This window comes from Arachis hypogaea, chromosome 11 (assembly GCF_003086295.3).
Source record: "Arachis hypogaea cultivar Tifrunner chromosome 11, arahy.Tifrunner.gnm2.J5K5, whole genome shotgun sequence".
NCBI classification, from domain to species: domain Eukaryota; kingdom Viridiplantae; phylum Streptophyta; class Magnoliopsida; order Fabales; family Fabaceae; genus Arachis; species Arachis hypogaea.
Genome location: NC_092046.1, coordinates 94,056,776 through 94,057,352, shown reverse-complemented (window position 1 = coordinate 94,057,352; position 577 = coordinate 94,056,776).

The window sequence follows — 577 nt, the reverse complement described above, 5'->3', positions numbered from 1 at the left end:
AGTCCTGCGATAGTCTACAAAGCGAGCAAATTGCCTATCCTGCTCCTCTTGGCAGAGTTTTTGAGGATAAAGCATTTTGGCTTTGTATTCTTTAACCTTGGTTGCTGCAGGTTTATTTCCTACAGAGGTGGTTGGAGAAGCCTTTTTAGAGGGGTTGTTATAAGCATTTGTGTGTGTCTGATCCCTCACTGGCATTTGAATGTCAGGGGTGGAGGCTGGATTGGCGTTGGACGCCAACTCCTTACCTGTTCCTGGCGTTTGAACGCCAGAACTGAGCTTCCTTTGGGCGTTTAATGCAAACTCCTTGCTTGTTTGTGGCATTTGAACGCCAGAACTGAGCATGGGTTGGGCGTTTAACACCATCTCTCCATCCTTTTCTGGCGTTTAAGCGCCAGAATCATTCCTCTCTGGGCTCTTACTATCCTCAGAGGGATTTTGGATGATATTTTGCTCATCCTCTGTCAGTTGTTCTTTCCTTGGCTTTCTACTGCTCTGAAGCGAGGTATTTAATGTTTTTCCACATCTTAATTGAACTGCCTGACACTCTTCTGTTATCTGCTTTGATAATTGCTATTTT